The sequence below is a fragment of the Anser brachyrhynchus genome, assembly GCF_964034855.1.
Source record: "Anser brachyrhynchus genome assembly, chromosome: 1".
In the NCBI taxonomy this organism is placed as follows: domain Eukaryota; kingdom Metazoa; phylum Chordata; class Aves; order Anseriformes; family Anatidae; genus Anser; species Anser brachyrhynchus.
The window spans coordinates 196,305,033-196,320,566 of record NC_137694.1 but is presented as its reverse complement, the minus strand read 5'-3'; the positions used below and the strand labels follow the sequence as shown (position 1 = coordinate 196,320,566).

The 15,534-nt window shown below is 36.5% G+C and overlaps 1 protein-coding gene across 1 annotated transcript in view; it reads left to right on the top strand.

Annotated features, from left to right (window-relative positions):
* The window catches only part of LOC308188548 (uncharacterized protein), a 221,349-nt gene that overhangs the window by 132,685 nt on the left and 73,130 nt on the right, over positions 1-15,534 (top strand). The window lies entirely within an intron of this gene.

The following is a 15,534-nucleotide window of genomic DNA, read 5'->3' as shown; positions in this document are numbered from 1 at the left end:
TATGGGGTAAATACAGCAGCCATGCGGATGGGGAAGGAGAGAAGAAAAGACTGGTTAACCATACAGTTATTAAGTGAAGGCATACTTAAACAATGAATAAGATTAATAAGCTGTGCTCAAAATTATCAGATTGAAATTATTTGGTTCTATTTTATTGCACTTCTGGAGTATTAGATATTATTCATTTTAATATGTTGTAGAAATATCCAAATGACTGGATTTGAAACTACTGTTCTCACAAATGGATATGATAAATGTGCATTTTCTATTGGTACATGATAGATATTTGGGGGGGGGTGAGGGGTTGGGGGGGGGGGAGGTTTCTAGTTGAAATCCTTGTCTCAAGGAAGTGAACAGGCAATTTTTCTCTGAATTTAAGGCACCAAACATTCTTGGTGGTGCTTTGTTTTCACTGTTTTTGCCCTATTCCTCCATCTTTTGTGCTCGGACAAAGAGACTATACAATATTTAGGGCTGGAAAACTCTATAAATGTGATTATAGGTGGTAGCTGACTAATTAATATACTTTTTTAAATTAAAAAAAAAAACAACAACAATGTAAACTTCTTTAAAGTTATGAGTATGTAAGCAATGTTTTTATAATCCTTTTTAAGTATCCGAGAGATTAGGCAAAATGATCTTAATACTTTTGAAAGGCAAAGTTCACATATGACTCAGACGAGAATTTCAGTTCCCGTGTTTCCCCTACCCCTTCTCCCTGCACAGTGTAGGTATAAGTACAATGAAACGGTCCTTTAAGAGAGAGAGAGCAAATGTAAAGATAAATACAACCAAAATAAACAGTTTCCTTTAAAGCATCTTTTTCAGGTTAATCTATGTTCTTTTACATTTATTTGTTTAAAGGTGAATTTATTGGCTATTCTTCCTATATTAGTGATCCATTATATCTTGAATTTCCGCAGTTGGAAAAAAAAATAAAAAAAAAAATTGGTTAAACCCATGAGTGCATAATTGAAAGACTGAATTAAAATTTCATAGAAATGAACTTTTTTTTTTTTCCTTTTCTAGCCTGCTGTCAAGTATCTGTGCCCCATCACAACCATACCTCCATATGTGGGACAGGATGAAACAGGCAGCCGGTGGGCATGAATGTGCCTAGGTAAGACTCTACAAAGCTGCTCTCAAGCTGGGCTGTGCAAACTCTTCTGGTTGCTCTCACTGTTCAACAATACTGCTGCCCAGAAAATTCAGCTATTGCTTTGAAAAAATCCATTACTTGTTTCTGTCAGTGAATTAAACTGAACTTTTACAGTGGAAGAGAGCACAAAATATCTCCACTTCAGACACATTACATGTGTGTAGTACTTGCCTAATACTAGGGAGTGTGAAATTTAAATCCTGATTGCAAGTTAGAATTGGAGTAAGGACTTTGACTTGGGCATCACTTATCATTGTCGTAGCCTTTTTAGTTATGTTGGGATATCTCACCTTCAGAAATCCTTGAGAAATCTCAACAATATTTCAGTACAGATAAATTGGTATTTTCTGAAAAAATTACACTGTAAAGCATTTTGATTTGCTGTACTCATTGCTGTAGTGCAGTTCTGAAAGAAGGCTAGAGGAAATAAAAGTACCCAGTCATGGAGGGTAAGAACAGCAGCCAAGACAGACTCAGCTGGAGCTGTACAAGCTATTACAGTTTAGGCTTGTAAAAATAAAAATAAAAATGAAGTAATAAAGAAAAATTTATCCATTGGTTTATCTCTTCCATTTTTGACAAGTATTTCTCTCACTTTCAATGAGAAAATATATACTAAGTTGCTGCCTCAAACCTTTATATGAAATATCAAGGTGAAAGTTTCTATTTCTCTATTCTTAATTGCATGCAGTACAGTCACAAGTTAAAAATGGACCAAATAATATGTATCCCCTGCTGCCTAGATAACGTGGTGTTGGTTGTTGGGAGAAGCTATCATCCCTTGTAAGACAATAACTAACTGACTAACACACTTTCTTTTTGTTTCACATCTCACCCCAGAACAATTGGCAGGATCAGTAATGGGCACAGCTGTTTCCACAAGGAGTCTAAATTCCTGGTTGCCCAATACTGGCATTGTTCTGGAAGTTTCTTATTTCATGAAGTACTGTGATAAAACAGAAAAAGAACTCTCTCAGGAAGCATCAGACTATTATGAAAGGAAAAGATTTGTTGTTTTAACTTGAATTAAGCAGAGTTCGTTTTGTTTTGTATTGCTGGAGCAAGTAGTATTTATCTTTATTCTCCTGATTTTGAGGAATTCCATGTCGGCATCTTGAATAGCCACAGTACAAAAAATCAGAAGTAAATCTGCTTAATACAGACCTGACCCAGAGAAAAAAAAATTAATAATTGGTTCCTTTCTCATGGTCAATCCCCATATTATTACTGTCCGCTTAATTTTTATCTTAATTGTATATCATGAAAGTTGACCCGAGTCCTCAAAAGTGATGTGAATGATAAATGTCTTTGTGGATGAATATATAAATACAGTGGCATTTAGTATATCTGTCACTTTTAAGGGCATAGATCAGCTTTTCTTTAGAGAGTTAAAATGAAAACAAGAAATTCATAGAAATGATTATACAGTAATACAGGCAGTCAGGTTAAGTGAACATATACTAACAACACATCACAAGAACAGACTCATTACCTTACTTTTCCTTTCTAGGGATTGACAAATACAAGTAAGAGAAGAGGTGTGTATACATGAAAGTGATTTCTTTTTCAGGCTTCTCTGAATATAATACTATAAGGTCATCACTAGATACAAGAGAGGGAAGTTAGATGGCAACGTTCAGCTTGGTACAAGGTGAGACTACTGGACAACATGGATGAAATTCCAAACACCCCTTTATATAAAACTGAGATTAATATGGAGAGTAGAAATGGAAGTAAAGTCCCAGAGCCTTTTCTGCACTTAACATTTGGTTTTATTTGTGGAATATATTTTTGTACAGGGTAGATTTGCAGAGAAATCACACCGCTCTATTTTAATCCTCACAGAAAGACTGCATCTAAGAGCACTTCAATCATTCCTGAACATGTTTTTCAGATGGTACAGCATGCTGCCTTTGGTGTGCCCTCCTGTACCACTGTATCCACCTCCTCCATGATCATTTTGAGATGATTCATTCTTCATCCTTGCACCGATGAATCATTGTGCCCACAATCTGCATGTGCATGTCAGAATTACAGTTTATAAATTGGGGGGAACAAACTGACAGTGTTCAGAAGACATGGTGTTACATAAATGTTCTCTTGAACTATTTTCATCCGTTTCATCATTGAAAGACAACAATGAACAAAACATGTTACTGAGTTTTGCCTATGAGGAGGAAGGGTTTACCACACCATTGATCATATCCTAATTGGGAAATGTCCCATACATAATTTTCAAGGCTGTTTACATTTTTCTTATTTGAATCATAGGGATTTTTGTTTGTTTACATTAATACAATTTACATGTGATTTTGTGTGCACATGTGAACTATTTGTATTACCTCCTAGTGACTAGTCAAATTCTGTCATAACGAGTAGTGAAAATTCTAGCACAAGGCACACAAAATGGAGGAGACAGACTGCCATTACTATAAATGAAAACTGTGACCTGTCAGATTGCCATGAACCAAGTCAAACCAAATTAATTCAAAGAGATTTCATGCTAATGAAATAAGTAGAACTCTAAATTATGTTTTCAAAGCTTCCACACTCAGGATCTAGTGCACATGTTCAGAAAAGGAAAGAACACAGTTAAGTGCTGTGCTCTCTGCAAATTGCTATGCCAAACAATTAGATACTATTGCATAAGAAGTTATTATTTATGCATTCTGTGGTGACTCTTCTGGTCCATTTTAATCTCTGGATGACCATGTAAGACAAGAGGGCTAAATCAGTGCATCTTAGCTGTGAATGAAAGAAGGTTAAGTTATCTTGCGTTTGATATGGGATGTATCAAGTTGTTGGTGTTCACAGACTGTTAGTGCATGATACTGTTGAGTGGTAACCTGAGTATGTATTCTGAATCCTAATACTCTAACTGGTCTTCTGAAATTAATCTCCAAGTGTCAACACTGTAAACACCTTTGTCTTCATTACTGAGAAGAGTGTAAATACTGAGCAGCATGCAAAAAAATCCCTAGCTGACAAAAGTTTCAAAGATGTTAGATTTAGGCTGTGAGACTCACTAGCACGAGTGCAGAATAAAATGTAAAACTCTGATTTAATTTTCCTTCATCAGCGGTTTCACACGGGCACAGTAAAGAGCATGTATTTTTCAAACTATATATACTGCAGCATTAGAAGGAGGAAAAAATAAAGTGAATTTTTAATGTTTTATCCAAATCAGAAACTGCTGCTATGGAAGCAAGACTTGTAGGTACCACAAAATATTTAAGATGAGGGGCAGCCTCTCAGATGGTTTCAAAATATCAAAATACTATGTAATGGGAAATGTATAAGGAGATGATGGAATCATAAAAATACATTTAATACAAACAAAAAAAAACACACTTAAAAAGTTATAGGTACATTTTTCATACTATTAAGCACATAGTTATATTGTATATAGCTCAGGGAGATGGAAAAGTAATTGGGGAAATGCTTATATCACTGCAGAAATACTTAAAGTAATAGGTCAGTTGAACACATTAAAAGGTCATTCCAGCTATCATTCCCATCTAGAAAATCAGAAACTTTAATGACTCTAACAGGAAACAATCTCTGAAAGCCACAGATGAAGGCATGAAGCAATTATCCCAATAACTATTGCAGCAACTGCGTTTGACCCATTCTGCTGAATGATGAGAAACATTTGTTTAGTGTAGGTAAACAGGATAGCTCAGACTGGGAGGAAGGGCAGATTTCCAGTCCAGCCTCCTGCTCACAAGAGGTCACAAATGCTCTGAGGTCAGACCAGGCTGCTCAAGGCTTCATCCAGTTGGGGTTTGAAACCTCCAAAGAGAGAGGTTTCACAACCTCCTTGGACTACTCATGCCAGTGCCAGAGGCAGATTCTCTTCAGTGATGTCCAGTGACAGGGCAAGAAGCAATCAGCACAACTGAAATACAGGAAAATAAACAAACAAAAGTGGTTTTTTTGTTTGTTTGTTTGTTTGTTTTGTTTTTTCTTCTCACAGTTAGGATTTTCAAACACTGGAACAGGTTGCCCAGAGAGGTTTGCAGAATTTCTATCCTGGTAGATATTCAAAATCCAGCTGCTCAAAGAAACCTCCTGTAGGTGACTATACTTTGAGGAGGGAAATTGGAGTAGACCATCTACAGAGGTGCCTTCCATCCACAAAAATTCTGTGTGCTGTGCCTTCCATCCACAAAAATTCCGTGTGCCGTGATTTCTCCCTTACCAGACCGTCAGCCACAGTTGTTTTTAATCCACTTCTCTGACTCCTGTGACAAAGCAGAAGCCCAGGAGAACTTGCTGATGAAGCCTGAGGCACAGAAGGCATCAAGTACCTTAATCTAATCTGTGTTCAACTCTCACTAAATAATCACTTTGTCCAGCTACAGATCCCACTTGTTCAGCTTATTCCCACTAAAACAGCAGTAGTAGCTTTTCCAGTTGCTGTTGCTGCTCCTCCAGGTGAGCTTTCGCTTTCCTAACAGCAACCCTGCATGTCAAAACAGTATTTCTAAATTCCTCGTGTGTCCCTGGTTCCCCTTCTGTATGCTGCTCTATCATAAACTCTCTGCTTAGTTATACCAGTATCCTGATATATCTACTTGTTTTCCTGAGTATTGGGACAGACCATTCTTGCTCTTGGACTACGCTGTCATGGACTATCAGCTTTTATGAGCAATTTTACCCCTCTGAAATACTTTCCATGGGATCCCGCCTACCAGTTCCCTGATTCAGCTAAAGTTTTCTTGCCTGAATTCCAGGGTAACCAATCTGCTCCAGCCTTCCTCACTCCCTTTGGGACCTTCATCTCCACAATTTCATTGTTGTTACATGCCAGTGTCCTGGTCACATCAGCCAGTTCCACATCTGATAGTTCACAGCCTGCTAATTTTCACTGTTCTCCTGCTCTTAGCCAATAACTGGGAAAGGAATGAGACATCATCAGAATATGATGAAAACACGATATTAAGAAATATAAACCAATAAACTGTTCTGACTGCAGGATCATAACCTGCTTCAGAAGCAATACAGGAATTGTACGTTATAGCATCTAATCTTAGTAATATACTTAGATGCTAACCAGGAATAGTAAATTTTGAATGAATGTTTATAAATCACCTGATATTATGAAAGATTCAAAAAATATCAATATTTATGAGACTACCAGTTATTTAAAGAAATGCTGACTTTCTGTCTTACAAACCAACTGCTTCATTGTTTACAGTATTTTTTATCTTCAGTTTTCAGAGTCACTATTGCACTTTCTACCTTGCAAACTGAAACCCCTCAACTGCATTTACAGAGAAGAACCATGTAAATTTGAATTTCAAACACTTCAACACAGGTCAGTTAAAGAAGTCAACATCTAATCCCACATGTGCCATGGTCACTGACTTCATACAGCATGGAATCAGAGGTCGTATTTAGACAGAGATGGTTTCATCTGGTGAATGACCACCCTAGGGCAAACGAAGCTATAAACTTTCCATTTTCCACAAAAGCCTCATTTATGCAGAGCAGGGTACCGTGGTGAATCCAATGTGGAAACTATTTTTTCTAGATCTGTGTTTTCTTAATATAACCATTGTGTGGTTGAAAAGTCATCAAAAAACAAAATTACCCTTTTATATTTTAGACAAGTAAAGCACTGAGGGAGGCAATATCTCCTTTTTATTCCTGGGGAACAGAGTGCCTCATAATCATGACCTCAAAGGAGTTTTAGGTAGTATAATTTACCCTCTGTATATTTAATCCCAGCTTTCTTAGAAACACATCCTGCAAAGATTTCTATCTAATAAATGTTTCTATGCCACTGCTATTTTCAGAGACAGAGTTAGCAGGTTTAGGATTTTATTGAAGATTTTTATTTAAGGACAGGAAAACATTTTGGACTTTTATGTGAAAGTGTGAAGGACTTATTAAACTTCGAAAACAGCAATATTTTAATCTACTCTGGTTTTGTGTTTCAGTCTATTATGACTAAATACCACACTGTGAACTGAATACTGATTTCAAACAGTATGAAAGAGCAACACAGTGAATGAAGTGAATGACTTTTGACTAACAGAACATTTTTTGGATATTAACATTTTGAAAGAAAATGCACATAAGTGTTGTCTTTAAATGTATAATAAAATAAATTTCTAGTCAACCAGAAATGTCAGGAAAGTCCAGTAATGTTTACAAGAGTCAAGGTGATGAATTTGTCTTTGGATGTACAGACATAATCTTTTCTTGCTGCATGGGGATTTTTATCTTTAAGTCAACTGCTCATTCAGATGAGAATATACATGACAGGTATGTGAAATCAGATCTTCTTGGAGGTGAACTGCATGCAAACATTTCCCTAGTAAATATTTAATTAGCTGCTCTTACTGGACTGTAATCATTCAGCATCTTTCCTCTGTGCAATTAAAACCTACAGCAGAGTAATAGACACTGAGGGCTGGTAAGGTGATGCAGATCTGTCTGCTGAGACACCATAAGCTTGACTTTGTGATGCTTCCCAATATGGCTTGAAGGAACTACTGTTTAACCATGCTGATGGCCAAGTCCAGACAGCTTCACCCCTGACAGACAGAAGCTAATGCAGGGCAAGACTCATGGGAAAAGGCATCAGAGCAGCTGAGGATGACTTGGAAAGGAACTCTGGAATTTTATTTTATCATTTTATTTTATTTTATTGGAGGGAATTTAGGCAAAAGAACAATTGAACAATTGTTTCCAGATTTCCTGTGAAGTGAAATACTGGGGCAGGCTGAGATTGCTTAGAAATTTACTCTGTTAGTAGGAAGTTTTGCCACACCAGAACTTTACTCTAAAGGTGGCTCACCAAGTACAATTTATGCCATGAAGAAAAGAGAAAGTCTGTCTGAAAGAGAAACATAACGGTAAAAAAAGGTATTTAATATTGTGAGGCAAACCTTATTTTTTCTCTTTTTCTTTATTTTTTTTTCGAGACTTAGCTGCTCTCCATTTCAGTTAAAAGAGTGAATCTAATTCATGTTTGTCTGAAATTCAGTTCAACTCATATCTTTATTTTCTTATGTGTACAAAGTTCATTTTACCCTTATAAGTGCAACATCTGTTGCCCTTACCAAAATATCATTCCCACGTCCAAACACAAACAATTTTCATGAGTCTATACAATTTCATTACAAAGGTCTTACTTTGTGAGAAAGCTCTTGAGAAAAAGTGGCACGCTGCTATCCATACAATCCAACAGCAACCGGGAGCAAAAAGTCACCATTTAAGGCATCTGGGAAACATAGGATATTAGGTGATTCCTTCCTCATGAGATTTTGAAGAGTGATTTCACCCCATGTAGTTTTTAGCGACCAGAGCTGCCTAGAGCTGGACATGTTATTTTGTATCTCCTATATAGTTCAGTACCAGATAATTAAAGTTATCAGCAAGGACTTTTCTTTACAAGAGTTAGTGTGTCCTAGAAAAACTCTACTATGGACTATTGGACTTAGCTTATCCAAATTTATATTTTGATCTTATTTGGGATTAATACTGAGTGTTGTCTTTATTTATCTTTTTATTTGGCAAAGCTATCTAGATTTATTCAGGATAAAAGGCATATACCTACTGTTACAATTATTTTGTATGCAGTTATCATTCCTTCTGTAGGATATTTCTATACTGAGTTTTCCAGAGATGTTGAAATGCATTTTAATCATAAGCCAAATAAATCACAAAGTCTTTAGTATAAATTTATGTAGAAATCTTTACTTTTGTGACTGTTTTAATTATATAGCCATGGCAATAAGTGTCTATCACTTTCCAGGTGTCCTTTTTCAGTTCTGAAGCTCATTTTGAACTATTTTTTGTTTGTAAATGATTTTTCATTGTCTTGTAGAAGTATCTGGGGGAACACTTTTTAAAATTCTAAACCTGATTTCAGTACTAAAATCACGTATATTAAATTAAAAATCAACAAACCCATGTGTATATCCACTATATTTCATTTAAATTTGGGGAAACATCACACTTTTATGTCTTACATTCCTTCCTAGCCATAGACAAAGCAATCCACCTCAAACAAATGAAGATAAATCCAAATTTTAACTATCTTTAATTCTAATTTGTGGAAATGAAGGGTAGGCCTAGGAAGATTAAATAAGATTTACAAAATTAAAAACACCACCTCCTAGGATTTTCCCTTTATTATATTAAGGGAATGAAAGCTTATATTCACTTCTCCCTTACTTTCAGTTAAACATTCTGAACTTTTGGCTTGTACTAGTTCGTTTTATAGAACTCTAGAGACAATTATCATATTTCTATATTGCTTTGTTGATGTAGTGCAGCCTCAATGTTTCATTAGCAATAACAATAATGTTAGCAGTTGAGCCCTGCAGTTGGCACTCTCAGTTCCACTAGCGGTGGCCCACTGAGCAGCACATATCTAAAACCCTCTGTGACATTGCCACACATGGAGATCTCAGCCAGTCATTCATCATGTGGGTGCCTAAAGGTATATCTGAACTAGGCACTTTGGGTATTTCTGTTGGACTGCTTGGGAAGTCAGTGGGTGCTCACATCAATGCCTGCTGTTTAGACTTTGCCTGTGGGTTTATTTGGATTTCAGTTGCTTATTTCAGATATATGCTGTAACGTTTTTTTCAGCATGAAGTTGAAGAGTCTCTGAGATGTATTGGTCTTTCCTAGCACAAACAATTCTATCCTGTATGTTATCATAGTGGAACTTTCCAGTGAAGTTGTAAAGTTTTTTTAGAGGATGTGGGAATGTGACAAAATATTCATCAGATGCATCCTTTTCTTGGAACTTGCACAGAACTTGTATCTCTCAGAAATGCACCTCAAGAAAAGATAAAATGTTTATGAAATTTACTGACATGGCATGATTTTATTCTTTCATTCATTAAGCTGAAGGACAGCTTATGGCTGTTGTGCTTAGAAAATTTATGAGAGGTTTCTAAAGATCACAGAATCACAGAATCACAGAATTGAAGGGGTTGGAAGGGACCTCGAAAGATTATCGGGTCCAACCCCCCTGCCAAAGCAGGTTCCTTAGAGCAGGATGCCCAGGTAGGTGTCCAGACGGGCCTTGAATATCTCCAGAGAAGGAGACCCCACAACCTCCCTGGGCAGCCTGTCCCAGTGCTCTGTCACCCTCACCGTGAAGAAGTTCTTTCACATGTTGGTGCGGAACTTCCTGTGCTCTATCTTGTGGCCATTACCCCTTGTCCTGTCCCCACAAACCACTGAAAAGAGGTTGGCCAAATCCCTCTGTCTCCCACACCTCAGGTATTTATACACATTGATGAGATCCCCTCTCAGTCTTCTTTTCTCCAGGCTGAACAGACCCAGGTCTCTCAGCCTTTCTTCATAGGGAAGATGCTCCAGGCCCCGTATCATCTTTGTGGCCCTAGAGATATTGACAGTTCCTTTTACTTTGCTTGTTTTTAAAATATATTTAATATATATATATATAATATTTATTTTAAATTTATAAATTATATATTTATATATTATATATATATTATAAATATATATATTTATATATATATTTAAAATATATTTAAAATATATTTATAAAAAAAATCCTTAAAGTACCAGGTTCACACAGATAGCTAAACATTCACAAAGTGATTCTACCATATTAACCCTCCTGTATCCCATCCCACGCAAAAGACATGATTTGCTAGAGCAGCACAAGAAGCATGCCTTGATTCCAAATCATGTGATAGCAAAAGACAAACTTATGAGCCTGGAATGTCTAGTTAATGGCTTACAAGAAATAATCATATCATCACTATCATCTGGAGTAGCAACTCTACAAAGAATAAATCAAGAGGAATTTTGCTGTGTCTTTCATTTATTCCTAACTGGAGAAGAGCAAGCTACCTAGTCCTATGTAAATTGATGGTGATATGTGAAATACAAACGACAGACAGCTGCCTTAGTTTGTAAGGTCATAGCAAATTTGTCAGGCAAAATGCAAGAAGATAATAATAACCATGTAAAGGTTCTGCATCAGGGTATACTTGCAACTCAGCCTTGATATTGGCCATAAAAAGATATAGTCAGTAAAGAAACAGCATTCTGAATGTAATTCGTCGTTGTTTCATCAGAATTCCCTACATAATTTCTCTGCCACTGCAGCAGAAAGAGAAGAGCGTTCACAAATGGTAGGTACTATGGTGCTCTCTTTTGAAATGCAAATGCTTGATGATGGGGAAGATCATAGACAAGATTTACCTACTGCCTTGGGAGGGACAGATGGCCTTTCAAGTCACCCTTTATATTAATATCTTATGACTCTTTAAATTTCATGCACCGTTTTTAAAGACTTGGCTCAGATTGAATTTAGTTGTAATTAGGCCTCCGAAGCTGCAATATAAAACAAGAGCTTGTCCCCTTAATCCAGTAACAACTTCTCACAGGTCTTCTAGGGGCAAAGATACTTTAGGGATTAACAGAATGTTCAAGTCATGAACTTGACTTGGACTCAGAGTACAAGTCTATGAAAAGCCTGCACACTACCATATTTCCTACATCCCTTGAGATACTTCTCCCCTTACTCTTTGAACAGAAGGGTCAGACACTCAAAACCAGACATATCCTGCTGTGGAACTTCATTGGAAAGTCCTACCCATCTTCTAGAGACAGGAGAATAGTAACAAAGAGCCTTCAGATCCTGAGATCCAAAAACAGCTATACGGCTACGGTTATGAACTCTTATCACCTTTAGATATCTTCTTGGATACATGTTTAATTCCCTGTTAAAGAAGACCTGAAATATTTCTTTTTTGTTGTTATTTCATTGTTTTTGTTGTTTTTGAGTGAAAATTTTGTATAAAAAACCTTTCTTTCAACTTTTCATATAATGTAGATTTAATACACCTATAACCTGCACTACATTTATGACAAACACTATATCCCTTGAAGGAATAAATAAATAAATAAATAGATAGTAGGAATAACTTTTCTTTCTATAGCATTGCTTAGTTTAGGAGGTAGAGAAATTTAAAAATAACATCTTCAAGTATGTTGACCTCGGTGCAGTGAAATATTTGCCAGGCCACCAATGATAAGGAAACCTACGGACTTTGTGGACAGATGCAATGCTGGAAATTCACAAAGGCAATGAATGCACAGACAAATTCCATTCACCAGTTTTCTCTGTCAGTGTGAGGTTGATGTCTGTCTGAAAAATAAAAGAAAATAAAAAGAAAACAGCAAGATATGTCAAAAATCCTGAAGCCCTGATTGCCAGAAACACCGATATCAACAGATCTGAGCCTGTTGCAACTGACTTACTCTTCTGGAACAAGAAAACCATAATGAAGTTCCTCCCTGTTCCTTCTGAGATGTCCAAATTAGAAGGAATAACTGGCTGCATAATTACTCACTCAAAGTCCATGGACAAGGCTCAATTGCCTACTGCAACCTTTGTTTATCTTGCAAAAAGCTGATTTCAAACATTTTGCTTTGTGTCTGTGTGTGTGTGAGTGTGTGTAGCAGCGGGAATAGCAATGACAGCACTAAACCAGTCCTAAACAAAGGTGGAGGACCCCAACATGTGGAATTTCTCCAGCAGAACAAAGAAGCTTCATACTGTGTTATTTTTGGCTTGCAAACTTCAGCCTCAGGAAAACAATCAATTTAAATACCCCAAAAAATACCAATAAGGATGGGTGAATTTTAAATGTTTAGGGGGTCCTAAATCCTAAACAAGGCATCTGAACAAGGAATTCTTATTGGTTCAAAACTATCAGTGAGATAGAATTAGTTTGGAAGTTTTTTCAGTGAAATGACAGTGTAATCCAACTGCCTCTCTTGTGACTTCCCTTTCATTACCCAGGTCTTCCATTATTTCCTACTTCTGAGGCTCCTTTTAATTGCTGCCACCTTCTGTTTGCTCATTTGTCATAGACTTGAAGATAATCCTCTTGGATTGGCAACAATAACAATGCCTATTGTGATAAGTCATATTTTCCATTTGTTGCTCCTACTAGAGGGTGTCAGGGTTATGGGATTGCTAAACTCCATAAATCATAAATATTTAAAGTCATTAATATAAAACTTATTTTTCCTAAATGCTTTGATTCTGGAATCACAAAAGAACTCTGGGAATCACTCACAGAAGTATTAAGTGATAGTGGTGGTACCTCTCTCAAACCCTACAGTCTAGCAGTTAGGCAACTTCCCTGGGAGACAGAGCTGACAGGGGTAATACCTACTTTGCCTGATTCAGATCAAGGGTTTGAAATAAAGCCTCCTGTCCCGCTCAGGACTTTGTTGGGTTTTCTATGGAAACTAATACTTCTCATGCTACTTTGCATTATTTCCAAGCTTCATACAAGAATATTTATAGGAAATTAGCAGAGGGCTACCACAGCCTAACAGCACTCCATGGTCTCAGGAATAAAAAGCATTTTTGAAAAAGTAACCACAGCTTTTTGGTTGCATAACAAACATTTGTGCTTTTTTCCAGTATGACTAGCTGGGGAAAGCATGTGTTTTCATCCCTCATCTGTCATAATAGATTGCATTACCTCCATTTCAAGGCATAAAATCTGTGACTGCTGAGGAATCCTGCTGTAAGGCCTGGCACTGGAGAGAGACCAGGCATGCTGACTAGCAGGTCAAGGACAGCAAAGCCACAGGAGAAGTAGTCTCAGGTGGTCTTAGCAGCTTCTCTTATCCCTTTCTTCTCAATGTACGTCAAAATAGATTGTTCTGTAAGTATTAGCAAATAGAGCCTGTAGTCACCCATAAAGCTACCAAACGTTATTTCAAATGCAATTGTCCTAGGAGAAATCCTCTTGACTGTGTAACTTCCTGTGCAAGATCAAGAAAGAATGGGGCTATCCATTCGCAGATTCCAGACATGGGTAGAGAATTGAACAATGTGGTCCTTGTGACAACAGTAACAGCAGTCTTCAGTGAAATCAGAACCAATGAGCTTGGCCTGAGCTGGTCTCACCTCATGCCTGGTTTGAGAGAGCTAGATGGTAGCTTGGAAGTGTGGGCTTCACACACCTAGGATTCCTGATTGTATCTATGAAGTCCTGAAAAATATTCTGAGATTCTAATCCTGTCAAAGGTAAACATATATTTATTGTTTAATTGAACGTATTTTATAGTCCTTATGATACAATACTCCATAAGCTAAACTTTCCTGTTCACTCAATTATAGAAAGGAAATTGTATCTGATGAAAAGAATCCATACAACTTTCATTTTCCTCTCACCATGAACCAGAAGGAAAGAAAGTAATAAATGACGATAGAAATTATAGCTAACTTTAGTTCCTTGAAAAAAGAAAGTTTTAACTACTTTTTTTAAATGTTAAAGGAAAAAAAAAAAAGTGAAATCGTTTTTAATTATTTTTGTGGAAACCAAAGCAAAAGGGAAGACTAAGCCTCATACATTTTTCCTACAGTAAATTTGGCTTTGTTACTGAGCAAAGTCAGTCCCAAATTGTTGGCTTGTGCTCACACATTAAGAAGGAACTGGAAAGTTTCTGGGAATCTCACTCAAAATTTTGATTCTGAATAATGGCTGAATTATTTTATCTTTCCTGAAAAAATACATTCCTCACCCTCCTTCCAAAAAAAAAAAAAAAAAAAAAAAGGAGTGAAGAAAATAAGAAAATTGAAGAAAATCAGCTGATCAGCCTCTGGCAAAAAACACAGACTAGAAAAAAAATTAACAGAAACAATTAAAATCTAACAAAGACAGGACAATCATGGATAAATATGTTGCCAGCAGTAAAAGACATCACTCAGTGGTATTCAGTTTAGGGGCATATATATGTATCTGACTAGCTTTCCAGAATCTATTATTGAATTGCTTTCATGAATACATTTACTGTGGATTATACTTCAAAACCCCTAGTTGATAAGAAAACTTTAAAAAGATGATTTAGGAAAATTAGAATGCTTTTTCTTTTTATTTTGTTAACAAAGGGAAATATTTTTAATTATAAATCCTTTTAATTCCCTTTCAAAATTATTTCTAAAAACTTTATTCATAGCCAGTTATAATCACTTTTAAGATAGCTAGAATTGCTGCAAACACCAATTTTTTAAAAGATTGAAAAGTCAAAGAAGTTACAAAGGATAGAATAAGAGAGAAAAATGGAAGAGTCACTTTGTAGAAGTTGCTTTATAAAACTCTTTGTTTTCTCCTGGAAAAAAAAAAAAAAAAAAAAAAAAAACAGACCTTAAGGGATTGTACTACTGGGCTGGGATATTAACTTTCCCTGCAGCAGCCCATACAGTGCTGTGCTCTGCACTTGTAGCTAGACCAGCAGTGGTATCACACCAGTGTTGTGTCTGCTGCTGAGCAGTGCTGGCACAGCATCAGGACTCTCTCTAACCCTCCTAGGGGGTGGGCAAAAAAGCAAAAAAGAAACATCAC